This window comes from Salminus brasiliensis, chromosome 13 (assembly GCF_030463535.1).
Source record: "Salminus brasiliensis chromosome 13, fSalBra1.hap2, whole genome shotgun sequence".
In the NCBI taxonomy this organism is placed as follows: domain Eukaryota; kingdom Metazoa; phylum Chordata; class Actinopteri; order Characiformes; family Bryconidae; genus Salminus; species Salminus brasiliensis.
In genome coordinates, this window is record NC_132890.1 from 7,859,034 (window position 1) to 7,860,042 (window position 1,009).

Genomic DNA, 1,009 nt, shown 5'->3' on the forward strand with positions numbered 1-1,009 from the left:
CGCCGAGTCCACGCGCAGCGCATTTATAGGGGGGGATCGCGCCATCGCACGCGTGCGTTCACAGCCCGGAGAACTTATCAGCTTGTGACAATGCGCATGCATGGATCGCGTGCGTTTGTAATCGACCTCTTTGCATTGCATTGCGTTCAGTGTAGTGCTGGAGCAGGGTAATGCAAAAGTGTGGTAAAACAGAATACTGACGAAGCCCAGTTGTGGTACATATGAACACCCCTGAAGGACAGCTTTTGGTGAGATGTTAGGGCACCGTTTCATCACGCATTAGAGCTTCAGGACTTCCTTTTATTTCATTACCCGTTATGGCTCTAGGTGGAGACCTATGGCTGCACATTTCTACTGTTTTTATGCTAATTCGTTTGGAAATAGTGTAGACTGTTGCATTTTCACTCCCTCATGCTAAGACCCTTTCCTGTACCTAAACAGCCTGGGGTTATTTTCCTGGATGGCACCACCATTAGCCTTCATATGGACTATAGACCACTGTCGGAGGCTGCCAGTGTGCATACACACACTTCTGCCCTAAAAAAAAAATGTAACAAGGTCCATATGTCCAAATATTTGTGGACACCCCTTCTAATGAATGCATTCAGCTGCTTCTTCAAATTGCACCCATTGCTGACACAGATGTGCACAGATGCACACACACACACACACACAGCTTGTCTAGTCCCTGTAGTAAAGTATTGCCAATAAAACAGGTCTATCTGCGGCAGATAAACATGAACCTACTGGCACCCTGCCTAATGCCTGGTGTGGGCTAGAGGGGTATGAAGCTCCCCAGGGTTGAGCTGTGGAGCAGTGGAGCTGCTGATGGTTGGTGCTCCATCCAGTACCTTTAAGAGGAGTTGTGGGGAGCTGGTGATAAGGTTGGGTGGTGATCATCCGACATCTTGACCCTACTAACGCTTTTGCTGCTGAATGCAATCATATCCTCACAGCAATGCTCCACAAATCTAGTAATACGACTGCCCTGTACATTCCATTTTTCCAT

General features: G+C 47.8%; 1 protein-coding gene across 1 annotated transcript in view; it reads right to left on the bottom strand.

Moving 5' to 3' along the window:
* Positions 1-5, bottom strand: part of cdh13 (cadherin 13, H-cadherin (heart)) — a 487,795-nt gene extending 487,790 nt beyond the window's left edge. The window contains exon 1 of the mRNA XM_072694879.1: positions 1-5. This exon is cut by the window's left edge and continues 226 nt beyond it. The gene's annotated coding sequence lies outside the window, so the exon portion shown is untranslated.
* Positions 6-1,009: the final 1,004 nt, after the last annotated feature.